Source organism: Phalacrocorax aristotelis, chromosome 1, assembly GCF_949628215.1.
Source record: "Phalacrocorax aristotelis chromosome 1, bGulAri2.1, whole genome shotgun sequence".
NCBI lineage: Eukaryota > Metazoa > Chordata > Aves > Suliformes > Phalacrocoracidae > Phalacrocorax > Phalacrocorax aristotelis.
Window position 1 is genome coordinate 180443504 of NC_134276.1, and position 17080 is coordinate 180460583.

General features: G+C 40.3%; 1 protein-coding gene across 17 annotated transcripts in view; it reads left to right on the plus strand.

Annotated features, from left to right (window-relative positions):
- Positions 1-17080, plus strand: part of GRIP1 (glutamate receptor interacting protein 1) — a 334173-nt gene that overhangs the window by 265205 nt on the left and 51888 nt on the right. The window lies entirely within an intron of this gene.

Genomic DNA, 17080 nt, shown 5'->3' on the forward strand with positions numbered 1-17080 from the left:
TGTCCGTTTCATGCAAGCGTGATGCTTTTTTCCTCTGTTAGTTGTTCTTATCCTGGTTCCTAGCTGCATGACTGTCTTTTTCCCAGCAGCTGCTTGAACTTCCTTTTCCTTACTGACCTATTTGAGTCATCTTTTCTAGAAGGTCCTAAATCTCCAGTGTGCTATCCCCTCTCCTTACAGCCCAGTTCTTACTTCTGTCTTTTGCCAAGTAAGGCTTAGGTAATTTTCCAACACATTTCTCTCATGCTGCTGATTTCTCTTCTTAAAGGCCTTTTGCAGTTTTCATGCCTGTCCTTCTTTAGCCCTTTGCCCTGTCCCCGTCTCTTGGCAAACCATTCCCAAGCTTCATGTACTGTAGCTTCTTCTCAGATCAATCACCTTCTCGCCTCAGTTCCTTCCTCAAGTTCCTCCACTTCTTGCCCAAGAAGTTCTGCTCTCCCCTTCTCCTGGCTCTTCTCGTGATTCTCTGTGCCAGGTCTGTCAGGTAATGAAGACATGCAGAGAACATAAATTTGCAATAAAAAGCCTACAGAGTTTTCTGCGTTGGGGACAAAACAGTATGATTTTCCCTAATGATGCTCTCAGACACAGCTGACCTGTTTCAGCTGAAATAACCAAGGGAAGAAAAAAAGTACAGCCTGAGAGAGGTAACCATCATAAGAAAAAAATCACACCAAATGTTTGAACTGTCGCCAAGTTGTAAATTGTAAGCAATTAAATTCAAGATGTTTTAATGAGAAAAGTCTATAATTCTGAAGTATATTTGCCCTATAGAATTTTTTTACTTTCTTTTCTCTGCCTGGTTATAATTTGTTGTTACATTTTGATAGCCATGTTGCTAGTAGATGATTACAGAAGGGAGTTGTCATGTTTTACAAGGATTTCATAAATCTTACAGATATTTCTTTCTTTATAAACTTCTCGATCATCCCTAAAGAGAAATAAATGGAGTTTAGCTGAACCGTATAAGTTACAAATTACTCTAACAGGTCCAATTAACATTTCTCTCTAGTGCTTTTGAAACCATGGCCTCATTAAAAGCAGCTTAATAAACATTGCCTTGTCAAAAAACTGTAAAGGTGAAACGAGATGTCCCTGTAACAGAAAACTGAAAATACAATTTCATTTTCATAAATAACTAGGAAGGGGGGGCTTATTATCTTGCAAGTCCCACTTCTTATATGAAAATATTTTATGTTTTACTTACTGGGTACCAAGAGTAATGGACAAATTTGTCTTCAAAGACTTTGTCAGGAAGGTGAAACGTGTACTTGTGTACAGTTAGAATTTAAAAAATATCAGTCTGAAATATCTAATGTATTTCATCATGGGCATTCATTGAAATAGAGCCTTCTTAATCTATCCTCCAATCTCCTTACAAAGCACGTGGTCTGAATTTTTCAGATGCTAGTTTGTATTCTCGAATGGAAGCAGCCTCTGCCTATTTAAAATGTGCTATTGTGCTTCTTTTAGTAAGTACTTAAAAACAAATGCTGGAAGGAGGAGACGGCTGTAATAACCTCTCCTGTCTGCCATCGAGGCTCCAACAAGTGGAGGGAAGGAGCAAGTAACCCTCATATATATTTAGTAAAAGATGGGAAAAAGTGATTAATCAAATCTTGCCATTTTGCATGAGGGCTACCATGCCATGAAATACAGTGTGAAAGAGATTTGCCATCTCTACTACATGCTCATACCTCTGGTCAGCTGGAAGTCAGCCAAGAGGTTTTTCAGTAAGTTGGCTTTTCTGTTACTTAGCATGCTGGTCAACAGCAGACCAAGAAGGATAACGAAGTACCCTGATATGTAATGGCTGAAGTACTTAAATTCAGAGTGCAGGTGTGAAAGTTTTACAGAGGATGATAATTAAGCTTCTTGGAGATTAAAGGATCTTCTGCATGAGACATGCAATTCAACGCGAGAGAAACTCTGTAACCAGAAAAAATCAAATTAACCAAATCAGTCTTGGATTTGGCTTAGTGGCATTGCAGTCATCCTAGAGACTAAGAAATAAGAGAAAGATTAGATTTTTCTTTATATTAGAGAAAACTTGGGCTGTAACCCCAGAGGGCTCTGTAAGGGCCCATCTCTGAGGAAATAACAGCAGCAGCAAAGCCTCCATTTCTACCCATGTACCAGGTAGAGGAAAACATTAAATGTCTCCCATGACTTTCCCTGAGGGAGGTGTTTAAAAAAATCCAGAGTCGAACTGCTCCATCCACTTGACTTTTTTCGTGGGTTTGACTCACCCAGACTCTGCCTGACTGGTTAGGCCAAGGGGAAAAAACCCGAGAACCCCTCAGATCATTTCCTGGACCACCTGAACCGGGCATAAACTGGCATAAAAGTTAAACTGGGATGCAGTAGGGCAGATTTATCTTTATGCTAAAGTTCATTCTTTATTTTACAGAACATTTCTGCTGAAAAAGGATGGATTTTAAAGTGTGAATTTTTGTAGGTGTTCTTCCTAAATCTGAACTGTCTCTATTAATGGCGTTCTGGTGCAAAACTGGTATGAATGAGATCTGAAGCAGATGCTGTGAGACTGCACCGTCTAGTATTCAGCACATGGGAGATGTGTACTGATCAGAGAAGGCAATACTAATCACAGTTCCTATGAGCTGGAGGTGTAGGTACGGGAAAAAATCAACAATTAAGCTGAATGAGTTTATCTTGAAATCAACGTAGTTACTCAAAGATAATTGCACCAGTGCCACATCTTGCAACATGATTTTGTTACACAGAATTATACTTCCGCTGGTGTTACTCAGCTGTACGATGAGTGAAATGTTATGTTTTCTGTGCATTTGCTATTCAAACCACATTCCCCTAGAGTAATTTAAAAAACCCATAATAACCCGTCTTTTTATCTTTCTCCTAAATGCATGGTTACCATGCTTTGTTCATCTGAAGAGGTCATTTCATAGCCGATGAACTCAATATTTATTAGAGTGGTTTGGGGAAACAGTATTGACAAAAATTGCTGTGTTAGCCTACCTGCAGCCAAAAAATTATTGGATTTTTTTTAATCAATTCATTGGTGACTCAATCAGTGGTGCTTGACCTTCTGTGAGTCTCACGGTTTTCATTTGTAAGGAAGCTGGCCAGAATATTCTGACAGCTGTTATTGATTGGTCATGTTGCTATTTCAATGTAGATGGTGGAGGACCCTAGCAAAATGATGTTTCTGTGATGATTGAACATACATTCAAAATAAACCAAAGGCAAGCACCTGACTGCAGGTTTCATTTAGACCTTACCTGTTTTCTTCTTGGGGGAGGTGAAGGGGGTAGGAGTGATTTTATGAAAAGTACTTACCTAGACCATTCACCGGTTTCATCTTTAATTGGAATTCTGACACTAGCAGAAAAGTCGTGGCTCACTGCAGCCAAGAAAGGAGTACTGAGCCCTCCTGAAGAGATGAGTCATGAAGGATGTTATAGCTTCCCAAGCTTACAGGTAAAGCTGTGGTGAGCTGAGGTTTCTTCCTTCCTCTTATGTGCCAGCGAAGACATTTCTTTGCTGGCTGATAAAATTGCATTTTTACATGCAGAACCCACGCTGGTATGAAAGCCGTCTTTCTTGGAAGCAAGTCAAGTGGCGGTGACCCAGACCCTCAGGTTACCTGTATGAAACTGGAAGCAGAGTAGGGCTTTACCAATGGATTAAATGGGTTCTAGGGCATCAGATGCTAATGAGGAAGAAAGGGCTTTCTAGGGTGAGGTTTCCTATTGTATTACACACAAGCATCTTTGACCCATATTGCCTCTGAATTGTGGGGTTAGTTTCACTTTTTTTCTGGCAGATAGTCCAAAGGTTATATACATGAAAAGATGGTAATATGTACATCTTGAGGCAGAGCTTTGGGAGTTGTTTCGTGTTACTTAGGAAGTCCCTCAACACTTTCTTTGAAAACTGCTAGTTGGGGTTTCTTTATCCTTTATTTTATATCCAAAAGCTATTGCTGATTCAGGTCATCTTGCCTGAGTTCTTAATCGAAATCTAAAGGCTTCAAGCAGCTTAAATTAAAAAAAAAATATCCCTAGACTGCAGACACACTGAGCCTGTGGTTTCCCCTCTGTCATTAATATGATTTAGGCACAACATCCCCCATACCTGCAAAGAAAATCTAGAACAAACTCTCCTTTCAATTCCTCCTGCCATTTTTATTTGGCTCAGGGAGGCCAACAACAACTGAATTCAGGTATTAAATGCCCTGAAATTGCATTTTTAGTCAACTGTATAGTTTTATCTTGATTGTTGAATATGCTTTGCTAGGTGATTCTCTCCACAGAATTTAGTAGCTTTTGAATGCACACAAAGCTGTGTATCATCTCTAGCCACAGCAGTGCTGCGGTTTGCTGTCATCTGAAATGTTTAGGATGAGAACAAGAACTGTTGGTCCTTAGGTCAGCCATCAGGTGCCTTTCATGAAGTTAGCCAAGGCCTGATCCAAGCCTGTTTGACTCAGTAAGAAGGCACTCATTGATTTCATCTGGGAATTAAGATAGGACCCAAAGCAGAGAAATCTTGCTCTTGTCCTGCATTTGAAGAGCTTTGCCCATAAGGAAATAAACAGCAGGGCTGTGCTGCTTTGCCCCACTCCTCAGTTCTCACCAAAGGGGCACCCAGTTTATACCAACAAAAATGTCTTCTGCCAGCATAAAATTCTTCTAGTTTAAGCACTGTTTGCACCACTAAATCAATGTTTTATTTCATTGTCAGCATAAGAGTGTCTGTTTTAGGGATTCTACAGCCAGCTCAAGTTTGAAGTGTAGAAAATACCTGTATTGCAAGGACCTAACTCTAATGCACATTATTTAAAAATAGTGCTGTTTACACTGTTTAATAGCACCCAGGTATCACTCAGCCCTCTCCTGGACAGACTAGTCTCCTGTCCGCTAATGAAAAGAGAACATAGAATCATAGAATCATTTAGGTTGGAAAAGACCCTTAAGATCATCAAGTCCAACCGGAAACATGCCAGGCCCTATTTCTCTTCTGGTACTTCAGCATTACTATGGTGTACATGCATGAAATTACCAGTTTTGTGATAAGCTTTATAGGTTGTCCCAGTCTGTATCTAGATCAAAGAGCAAAAGTGTCCACCCTTGAGCCATAGTAGTGAAGCTCTTAGATGAACAGCCACCATGCATTTCATTTTATTTACTTCTTGGCTTTCTCATAACAGACCAGATTGCAAATGTTAGTGTTTGATGTTATAAATCATGGCGAGGCATTGGTGCTGCTGCTCTATCTCCGTGCATTCTGCCATTCTTCAGTTGGATGGGGAATGTGGGAGAAGTATCAGCAGCTATGTTTAAACTAGAAAACAGCTGCAAAGGAAAAGCAGAGAGGAAAGGTTGTGTCCTTTCCGATCCCGCTTGCAGGAGGAATGGCTTTTTTGAGACTTCTCTAAGCTGCATTACAGTTAAACCCATGATTTTAAGAACAGTGAAAACTTCAGCAGTTTACACTAAGGTTTTTCTTGTGGCCTCTTTCCACCTTCTGTCCAGTAACTGCCTAAGTCTGCATTTTTGGGGTTGGTTTTTTTTTTGTTTTTTAAGCATTTTCACGCAAAATCGTTCTGCCATTTCTGGGAATGTGATGAGAAAGTTGGAGAATCTTTTCTTTGTGAAGATGTCTCTTTTTGAAGCCCTGCTGGGACACGGACATGCAATTCAGTAGGTACTGGTTGAGGGAGAGGAAGCCCTTTTCAGGAAAGTCTCTTCTGCTTATCCCAGTGAAAATCCACCCAGACTTAGCTTCATTTGGAAGAGTTTGAAAGGATACAGCTCAGTGTGCTCAGGAAAAGCAGCATTTTGTGACTAATTTTTCCAAAAGATTTTGTGTATATTGGGGAATATTTTTTCTTATCTTTGTAAAGTTCCTTTCAGTTCAGCTCTTCAGGGATGGGAAATGCAAGAATTAAAGATGCCCCTGCAGCCTTACTCAGATGCCTTGGAGCATGTGTGTTATGATACAGATGTTAATTGGAACGATTGCATAGATTTTTCCTTCATCAGTCACCTGTTGCGTAGTACTAAGTGATCTGGAAAACAGTCAAGTGAGAGGAATGTTCTAAAGAATGCTTGTCTCATCTTGATGTAGATGCCTGAAGTAGGGCAGGTGAAACACTTTTTTTTCTCTGATGGTTGTAGAGGGAGTTTAAGCCTCTAGCTCAGGTGTAGCTACCTCAGGTCTGCTCTACAGATGCCTGCATTGTGGTGCAGTGAATCCCAGCGTAGGTGTCTCAGATCAGCCCCTCTGGTATAATGGATGCTTTTGACCTTAATTTCTTTGATCCTCATTTGTTTATCTATACAGTGGGGAAAACACCATGCTTTTGCTCTAAAAGGTGGTTATAACAAAGCCATTAATAAACGTGTGTTGTAATGAATATTCAGAGGCTGCACCATACCATAGCTCTCCCCCACCACGTATGCTCAGAAAAGGATGAGAACACTGTTTAGTAATTAAGGCATGAACGTGGAAAAAAAAAATGGGAAAAATGTTGCTACTCATTAAATAGTCACTGTCTACCTTCCGCATGAGGCTCTTGAAGAAAGAAGAATATGTGATTATTTAATTAAAGAAGGGAAGTAAAAATATGTTCATCCAGGCAAAATTCATTCTGGAGTTCATTAAGCTTGAAGTGCTTTGTGCCCATGGTGACCGTAATATTTTCCATTAATGCTATTCTGTTTGTAAATAGACACTTCTGAGCTTTTTTTTTTATGTGCATGTATTTTTATAATGATTTATATTGATGTTCTGCTGACTTTAATCAACTCCTAGTTCATTTGGGTTTTTACAGTTTGCACAAGCAGAGTCTTTCTGTTGTGGTCAGCTCAGCAATGTTGAGTAGAATAGCTTCTGAGCACCGTGACCTCTAATTTTTCAAGGGCTTTACAGCTTAGGTAAATTTGGGTGTATTTTTATTGGTTATAAAAAAAAAAAAAAAAAGAGAGAGAGAGAAAGAAAAAGAAACACTCCTGGAAAAGGCTTTTCACAGTTTATCCTTTACACAAATTCAGTAATTACTGAATTACCAATCTGTGTACCTTATGAGCACTGGAACATCCTCAAAAAGAAAAAAGTCATCAGACAAGGCCATGAGAGGACGTGGAGTCCCTCCGAGCCTGGCAGCAGGAGCGGCTCTGGCAGGAGGTAACTGGCTTGTGCCACGGCAGAAGAGGAGCCGCATAGGAACCTTGCCAAGTGTGGCCCTGGCAGCAAGCTGGCAGGCTGCCTACTGAGGAAGCAGATGATAGAGTGCACTTCTCATTGCTGGGACTGTCAGTCATGGGGTGCTTGGCCTTCTAATGGTTATTGTCTGGTTGGGATTTGGGGAGGAGAAATGTGGGGAATTGTTTTTGCTGGAAACGTGTGCTGTAGAGAACAGGGGATATTGAGACCTTCTTTTACTTTAAATGTGTGAATACTCCCAGTAGTCCTGTTTCTGTATTTCTGGAACAAGCACGGGAAAGGGAAAAGCTGGAAATATAGGCAACAGGTAAGAAATCCTGGATTATTTTTGCAACACGGGATCAAAGAGCTTATGTTCAGAACTGTGACTTCTGTGTTGGTTTTGAGGGCAATTTACCTAAATTACTTTCTCTGTTTCTTGGAAATGTTTTTGCTGAACTGCTGCTCAGGAAATACCAAAGCAGAAAGAGAGGGCAGTTAATAAACTTGTTTTCTGACTCATTCTACCACAGTTTCATTTCATGAGTGGCTGGCATTGAATGGCAGAATATCCTGTGCAACCCCTGAGAGCCGCAAAACTCACTTTGCTCCTTGGTGCATAAATGTGAAGGTCAGATCTCAGCCTCAACCTTCTGCATGGTAGCGTTTTATTCTGAGGCTGTGCCAACGCACCAGTTATTTATGATGGCTCTGCTAGAGCACACATTGAAAAGAGACCAGAGTTTTCTGGGGAAAAAGTGGTGCTGGTACTATGAACTTGTAGCATCAGAAATTCATCTTAACTGTTATGAACAATGTAGAGTTTACTTTAATTTTTCTTGTCTTCTGGTTTATACCCACCTAATAGGCTTTGCAGAGGAGTGTTTTAGACTAGCCTGAAACCTCCTGTCTGTTCAACCAAACCAAGTCTGTTGATTTTAGTGCTAGCAGCCCACCCAAAATCAGCTTTCCAAGGCAGAGACTGCACTTAGCTTGTGTGCAGAGGTCACTAACACATGCAAATAAGAAGTAATCATTAATGTATGAGACAGTATGGCTCAGCAGAGAGGACCCTTGAGTGAGGTCTAGTCACGCGCCTCAAGTACGCCAAGCAACCCGGGCATGTGGGAGTGGGGCTGCACTTGGGTCAGCCACCCTGGTGAGAAGCAGAAGTGGCTGTCACGGGCCTGGCACCTCGCCTGTGTGGCTCTGCTGCATCCAGGGCTTCAGCTCCCACTGGTGTGGTGGGGAGGCAGGGACGGTACAGATATCTCACTGCCTCAGTATCGACGTGTCCTTATTTGCCTTAACTGTTTCATGTGCATGTCAGCTCTTGCCAAGATGTCCAAACTGTCCAGGGCACACCTTTGCTCTGAAGCTTTTGGGATTATCTGAGGCGCCATTATCCCAGTGGAGCCTTGAGCAGATGGGAGCTGTCAGCTCGACACAAAGTTTGGGTGTTTGCAGTGTTTGTTCCCATCTGTCAAGTGCTTGGCAGCGAGGGGATTTGTGCTCTGTAGGCTTTCGAAGAGAATCAGATCCCACTCTAACTATTATTGTTCCTGTTAGATGGAAACTTAGGGTCAATTATGGCAAACAGACATGATTTATGGGTACTGCAGCACTTTATATTACCTATATTAGTGTGTACTTACAGGCATACTTTTGAGACTGGCAGATGTAAAATTGGACACACCAGCTGTGCCTTAGTTTGCAGGCAGAGGTGCAGATTGTGTATTGTCCTTATTTATTCTATTTGTTATGATTAGTCTGGTACAGAATCACGCGAGAGCTGGAATGTTTTGAAGAGACAAAGTTCTTGTGTATTTTATTTCCTTTCCTACTTGCAAGCAAAAATAAATATGAAAAGCTCTTTTGTACATGCATACATATCTATCAGGTTGCCCAGAGAAGTTATGGATGCCACATCATTGAAAGTATTAAACATCAGGTTGGATTGGACTTTGACCGACCCTATCTAATGAAAGATGTCCCTGACCACGGCAGGGGAGTCACACTGGATGATCTTCTAAGGTCCCTTCCAACACAAACCATTCTATGATTCAATGGTTCTGTGATTCTATCAATGTTTTGTGCAATAGAGAAAACAGTGTTTTGTATTGCAGGGTCTCCAATACAGTCTCTCAAGAGGACTTAACATATTATTTGCACCATTTCCGGGGTCTGTCTTATTTTGGGAGATGGCTTTAAAAAGTAATGATTTATGAGTTCCTGGAATGTAATGGAGACAGAATTCCATCGCTGCTGACTTCTGCAAACATTTCACAATCAGTCTAATGCTATCAAGTGTTTTACGGTGGTTTTCAAGAGCCAATAGAAAGGTGGTATTTAAGGCCCAGGTTACCAAACTAACCATAAAGGTGTATTTACAGGCTCTCAAGTTCTGAAATCAATGGGCTGCTATCAGGGTTGGAGACTTGAGTTTTTAGTAGTTCTTTAAGTGTCGTCTGAATTTTCAGTGTAGTACTCATTTTTCAGGTCACAAGGAAAGAAATTGCAGAGCCTGGGCTTATTTAAAATGCATCCAGACTAGCTTCAAAGAGGCAGATCCAGGATCTTCTGTAAAGGCTCCATCCACCATCTCCCCTCTCTGTTGTAATTTCAGCAACAGAGAAATCAGGTTTTAAACTAACATAGCATGCAAAAAGAAAGATACAGATGAATGAAGAGCTTGGCATTTAATACAGCTTTTGAGCAGAGGAGAGACTTAGTGAAAATGAAACATGAGCATAAAACAGAGTTAGAAGGAGGAAGGAATGTCCCAAGAATTGGGGAAATTCTTTTTAGCAAAAGGGGGTTAGGCAGTCTTTTGTGGTCTGAACATGAGAGAAAGTCTGAGAAAGAAAGTCCACAAGTGGATTCTGAATACATCCCTACCCACACTGGTGTAGGCACTTCGAAGGCGGGGGTGGTTCTTCAGCTGGTTAGGAGGCATTTCTGAGCTGCGGAGGATGATGGGGCTAAGGTTGCAAAGTATGAAATTGGGTAAAGACAGCTCCTCAGCTTTTGATTTTAAGAGCTTGGCTGAATTAGGGGCCTATAAATGAACTGCAGAAATTAGGCAAGAAGAGGAAAGTGGAAAGACTGCACCAGTCAGTTGACAAGAATGTAAAATTGCTTGTGTATAGGGGAGGAGATAGGCAGTACATTAGTTTAGAGAATAATGTCTCTGTTTTCCATTCGGAGGCTGAAGTGTGCCTTTGATTTCACTATCCCTCATTCTGCTGGCATCCTTTTTAAATTATTCCTATATTTCATTTTTGAAATCTGATTATTCTAAAGGTGAGAGAGTGTGAAATGCCATTGGTAGCTTTTTTCCTTAGCAGCAATTTCATGTTTTTCTGAGGATGCTGTGAGCTTTCTCAATTAGTAGCCCAGCAGCTCCAGTGCCATGCTGTTACTGGCAATAAGGAAGAAGACACTACTACTATTATTTCTTTTTTTTTAGTAATGTTCTTGCACCTCTAATTCTCTCTGAGCTGAGTAAAATTAGAACAACTGTTGCTCACTCTACAGCCTGCCTGAAACACACAAATGCTCCGTAATCAAGGGAACATTAGGAGCGGACACATTTTATAGTAGGTAATAAGTTGTGCCTTGGAGACTGTCATTGACCATTTGAACAAGAAAAATACTTAATTTTAAAATAGTTGTTTTATTATTGAAGAAACTACCACCCTCTCCCCCCGAATATTGCTTGCAATGTATAATGCCAGCTTACTCCATTCCAAAATATATTTTAAGGCAAAGTCTCACATGTCATTAAGCTTATTAATATTTTCTGTATTGCAGCACTCAGGGGAGAATTAGAAACACTGTCAATGACTTTCTGCTTTTCAGCCATCATTATCAGACCTTGCTAGCTGGCATTGATTCTAGTTTTCCCATAAGATCTGAGAAGAACAAGGGTTACTCTGCTGAATGAAGCATGAACAAAGCCAGGGTGCAAACATAATCCAATATTATTAGAACAGAATACCGAGGACGGTACTGCACATCAATACCCTGTGTGTGGTTTACTTATGACCTTTACAGTTGCAAAAGTATGATGAATCAAATAATATTGCTCTGAATGAGTGATAATGGCACTACCCAGATGTCGAGCATCTTGAATGTTATTCCTGTGCCCTTAGACACTGTAGAAGCCTTATTCCTGCCTCTCCTCCTTGCTGCTACTTTCCCTCTTGAAACCATTAACCCATGATCCCAATCTCAATTTCTTAATTAGATCTTTTTAAAAAGATATGTAATTAATATTCCTTTTTTTTGCAAAATGGGGATTAGGAATTTGTTGAGATGAAATTATCTTTGGAGTACAAGGAAAGGTTATTACACAAATAAGCAGCCTCCCGCCCCCAAAAATTTAGTATTTAAATAACCACCAGTCAGCTCTGTGTGTGCAGGGAGACGTAGCTAGTTATCTAGTCAGTGTTAAATATGAGAGAATGAAAATGCACCTACAAAGGAAATCTGAAATGTCGGCAAGATAGCCTACAGAATATTTTAGGATGTGGCTGGAAAACAGTGCTAAAAGTGGACTTTTTCATCTCTCTGCATCCGTGACCTGGTGAACGACAAACCTGGGGAAAGAAGAGGAAGGGTGTTAGTGGAGAGATACACAGAGGAAGCAGAAAGGTGGAGAAAAGCTTCCCCACTCCCAGCAAATCTCTCTTGCACAGTAAAGTAACTAGCCGTTTCTGGTTTTGGCTCTTGTTTTGCTGGAGACCATAGAAAAGGCAGACAATTGGAGGAGGTTGACCACCTATCGCTAGGGCAGTCTCAGGGAAACATGAGAAGAGAAATAGTGGGGCCATGATACAACAGAGGATCGTGAGTCTCACTATTGCAGGTACAAATACGATCTTGCCACTAGACTGTGAGGAACGGGGACAACTTTAAGTGTATCAGCCTTACAGAGGGAGCATTTTAATGGACACAAAGAATGTTCTTTCTGGGTTGGTGTTCATTTAGAAAAATATATTGTCCTCAAGAATACAATAAGAAAACCACATGGAGGATGACAGGATTCATTAAGTGCAGTTTAAGATACTGTTTGACAGTAATGAATAGTCTGTTGGTTAATGAAGAAAAGTGGATGTAAATGCACTCAGAATCCCTGAGTGCTTTTATGTTGCTCCACTGTCAGCTGAGAAGTGCTGTAAAGGGCCTTGCAAAATGGTCTGTGTAGAGAGTGTCGCTGTTAAAGCCACAGATCTTAGAAACAAAATTCTTCCAGTCTGTTAGAAGTTCTGCCTGTTCTTTGGGTTGGTTACCTGGGCTCAAATTTGTACAACTGGCCATGAATTTTAAGTGCCCTGTAAGAAATTTATTGACTCTGATTTTTGCATTTCAGCAATCTAGCTTTCCAAAGGAATGGCAAATAGTCAAATCTCCTGGTGGTAAACTTATGGTATGTCTGACACCTGAAATCTTGAGCCATTTCTGGGGAAAAAAAAAATGGTTTTAATGTTTCAACTTGTGCTACGTAGGGGTTGTAATCCCTAATACACTGATTCTGAATGGATGGACACAACTATGCCTGCCTGGTATTCCATACCATTGGTTATTCTGTAAAATACCCTGTTGCAACTGAAGTATGGCAAATAAAGGCCCAGGTCTGGCAACAAAAGCTGGGACTGCTGTCATCCCGTTCTGTGCCTTACACATCAGATTCACTGCTGCAGTTTCTAACTACCTTCCACTTGTGCATCGAGCACTGGCAGTGGCGTGTTGGTTGTCTCATCCTTTCTAGAGTAAGAACCAACTGCAGTAGAGTGTTTTGTATTGGACCCTTTCTGTAATTTGCACTGGCTTACATTCTATTGTACTTTTGTTAAAGAAAGCAAGTTCGAGGAAATGGCCGTAAATTTCTGCGTTTGAGGACTTGTGAGGGTCCTTCTATGAGAGTTTGCTCAACAGGGAACAATCAATGACTGTCCCATATGCATCAGAGTGGTGGCATGTATGATTGCTGAGCGGGTGCTGGAAAAGGATAGTTGATTTTTGTGAATTAAAGAGCACAGTGAGAGTAGAGGAAAGGAAGAATAAAGTGTAGGGCATTTGGGAGTCATGGTGGGGATTCAGACTGATTTCTTCAAACCGATTTGCTGTAAATATTCTAGATTTTTGCTCTTAAAGGAGGGAGTGTCAGAGATTTTGGATTTTTTTCCCGTTCTCAGCAGTCTTTCTTAACTTCACTAAAATATGCCTCTGTGATCCACCCAGCCTCGGGTCCAATCTTTGGATATTGGTATTGGAAATTGTGGTTTAGGGGTAGAAGGTGTTTTTTCTTTTAGGAGCATTAGAGAAAGATATCCAGGTGTCATACAGCCTGAGCTGAATGAGGCTAACTGCTCTGAAAATGTAATCTGGGTGTCCCGTTGCTCCAATTAACTTTATGCTTTCTTGACTAGTCTGAGCATGGGGCACACAGGTACTGGTAAAAATGAGAGTTACAGAAGAAGAGAGACAAGATAAAGAATTGGGTGTACTGACAAGAACTGAACGGACAAAAGAAAGCTCTTACCTGAGAGGGAAAAATTGCTCTACTCGCTACCTGTGAGCTGCAAGGAGTTTGTATGAAGGGAACAAAGAAAGATGTGAGGAGTAGAAAAGCATGGGGTTTTGACGAAGAAAAAATATTTCTGTGAAATACTGGCTGTTGCTTTGACAGGAGTGAGACACATTTAGATCTGTGAATGCATTGCTACAGAAGCATTAAAACTGCATTTGGAGAACTGCAAGGCTTGAGGAACTATGCATTTATTTACTGATCTGAACCAGCACAGACTTGCTTTTGGTTTTTTTACTGCTTTTAGTCAGAGAATCGCATCAACAGAGAAGGCTATATGTACCAGCTACATAAAATTTTAAGGTGAAAAAATTGTTAGCCTGTGGACACCTAATAGGGAAGAAGCTTGGAGAGAGAAAAAGTAGTGTGACATATTAAGCTATCCACTTGTTTGTTGCTCAGATCATTGCTGGAAGATACAGCAGCATCCAGACAAGATCAGTAGTAGTCTTGTGGAGCTGTGTTTTTCAATTTGTTCAGCTGGCTCTTTAAGGTCAAAATCTGTTTTTGATATCCATCCTCCTTGTCTGGCTCTTTTAAGCTGCTCAGAAAAATTATTTATACCTTGTGTTGCTATGACTTCTGAAAAAAATAAGAAAGCACCCAAAACCTTCCAGTTAGAGAAGTAAGAAGCTGCAGAGCACCAGTAATAGCAACAGAGCTCAGTGTTCCTGCAGGAACAAGCTCACAGTATAGCAGCACTTCCCAGCTGTAAGTACAAGAAGGGTTTGGGAAGGGAAAAAAAAGGCATTGTAAGCTAATAACATTTTGTTTCCCGTGAACTTAGCATCATTATTGATTACAAGCTATGACTGAAGCTTTTCCATTTTTAGGGTATTCGTAGATACTGTTTCACATGTAGATGATCTGCTGCCTAATAAAAGCAGCTAAATTTTTGACTTCCCTACTGTGGGAATCCTGAAGAGGTTTTCTGTCCTCTGCCACACACCAGTTGTTGAACTAGATTCAACAAGCCAGGAGGATATGTAAGGATTAGCAGATACATACATTTACAAGGACATAAACAGACACATATAATATCATCACTTTATCAGGCTAAAAAAATTTTTTTCAACTTTCAAAGTCATTTGTGATTATCTTTTGAGGTGAGGGAGGGTGGTGACACAGCTTATTTTATCCAAAACTTTTTATATATATCCTATAGTATATTTACACATCATAAAAGTATATTCAGAATAAAACCCCTTGTTGCCAGTGATTTAAGCTGTCAAATAAAAAAGGTGTGCTGCTATGTAGCTGAAGAAAGGTATTAGCATGCAGAAAGCAATGCTGCTTCCTCTAGGAGGTTTTAATCAAGCCTCTTGTAGTGATTGAGATGCAGTGCTCAAAAGTGAGAAAAATGATTAACAAAATCAAAAATCTAGAGCGTTTTTCACGCAAACATTCATCAGTGTATCTTATGTAATTACATAGCCAATAAATCAACATAGCGTGTAAGTGCTTCAGTCACGGTGTAAATATCTTAATGACTGAAACATCTTCACACATGAATAATTTATACCTGTATGATTCATTTTTCATATCCATGCTTTACTTCAACATGATAAACTAATCCTTCTCTGTCAGGGAATGCTTGATTATTGCTTCTGATTTCTGTTCCTTGTGTTTATTTTCCACAGTTAGACACACTCCATTTCTTCTCTTCTGGTTCCTCTAATGTAGTTATCTTATTTATTCATCCTGTCTGCCTTGGTTTGCCTTCCCTGTGCATTTCAACAGGCACCTGGGAAATAATGCTAGGGCGTAAGCTGATCGTGCATTTCTCAAGTAACTCCAGAACACAATCTTGAAAGATTTACTCCTTCTCAACAGGTATTTGCATTTAGTTTCCTCTCCTCTCCTTACAGAAAGAACTTGCAATAGGCCAATAACAAGTTGAGCTTTGCCATTTTCTGGATTGATGTGAGTTCAAACCTTTGTCACAGCACTGATGACAAACGTTTGAGTCTCTTTCCCATATGTTTGTAAATGTGAGCTTGTTTGTAGCTCCAGAAACTACTGGAATATTCAAGAAAGTAATCGTTTCTCAGCACAGGAATGGGAATTGAGAATTCTTAAATTCTACTCTGCTGCACGTGCTTATTTGTCTGTGTGCAAGTCACTGCATGCATCCTACCTTGCTTAGACCCTTATCCAAGGCATCTAGGACAAAAATTTGATTGCCATAACCTCCTTTTTCAGTTCCTAGAGAAAGACAGGTAGTTACTGAGGGCAGTTTATCCAACTTCAGAGCTATTTAGTGCCTGAAGCTCCAGGCAGGAATGCTTCTGGGTGGACTCTCTTCTTTTGGATCACAATTTAAAGTTCATTTCAGATCTATGGAGCAGCTTATTTTGGTAGTGCCTGCGAAAGTTCAGCCTTTAAAAAGTCAGTCCCAGTTGGGCACAAAAATGAATCACTTGGAATTCATGGGCACTTTCAAAAATAACAGATCTCCCCTTCAAACCCACATGTTTCTAACTGGAAGAAAAGACAGCACCAATATAAAAATTTTTTCAAGTTGCAGGGGGAAAAAGGAGGTCTATAATAATTAATAGACACTTTACTGGTGTGGTATGTTATTCCATCTAAGCACCTTTTTTCACTTCATACATTATACACTTTCATATTCATTTTACCTATGTTGTGCTCTAACTACAAAGAGCACCTGAGATTAATGTTATTTAATCAAGCTCTTATTCCATTTCTTATATCATGGTATATAGCTTGTTAGTTTTGTACGATAATACTCTCTTTCACAGTCCTTCTCTTCTGTGTCATAATTACATTTTTGGACTAATATTCTAGATTTAAGACTGAATGGATTATCCTGCCATCTGCCTTTTCCTCCATACTTAGAATCCCAGCTGCACTTGTTTTACAGCTTCAACCTTAGGGCCTTTTGAGAGGCATAGCCTTTTGAGAAGCATAGTATTCTTACAGCAGGCTCCAGTACTCTGTGAACATGAATCTCTCCTGTTTTGCGAACAGGACATTTACTCCATCATGTCTTTGCCTATTCATTTTTTCCTTACAGCACCTCCAAAGGCCTCTGGTATCACTTTCTTTGTCTCAGTCTTTTTATGTCCTTAAAGGACACCTTCACTTACTGTATCTTACTCCACTGAGATCAGTTGTTGATCAATGGCTATCAGTTAGTAGGAATTCTCAGGCAGTCTCCAGAATGTACTTCACCCTTATCACTGACTGCTTTGTTTTGGCATTTAGGGAGCAGCCTGCTGTCTTTTTTCTTTGTTCTGTCTAGCACTTGTCTCTCATGGGCATAGTTCCTCACCACAG